Here is a 306-nt window from a genome sequence, read left to right as displayed (position 1 = left end):
GAACGCGCGGACTCGCTTAACGCCGCTCCGCCTGTACTACTACTTCCCCCCTTTCTTTTTTGTTCTCCGACACGCCAGGATGTCCAGTATCCTCCGTACGTGGATCACCCGACGGAGTGTCGGAAAGCAGTCGTCCCATGCACGTGTCGAAAAAATTGTGTTCAATAATTATTAATCGAGCGAACGAGTATACATTTTATTACTGCCTGCGTGTCACTGTGTGAATAAAATGGGGCCATTTGTGTGAGATCAATTGTGTATGTGTACGTGTGTGTGTATATATATGTGTGTGTGTGTCTCGGTGTA

The sequence above is a fragment of the Apis dorsata genome, unplaced genomic scaffold, assembly GCF_000469605.1.
Source record: "Apis dorsata unplaced genomic scaffold, Apis dorsata 1.3 scaffold_191, whole genome shotgun sequence".
Taxonomy (NCBI): Eukaryota; Metazoa; Arthropoda; class Insecta; order Hymenoptera; family Apidae; genus Apis; species Apis dorsata.
Note: the sequence above shows the minus strand (reverse complement) of the source record.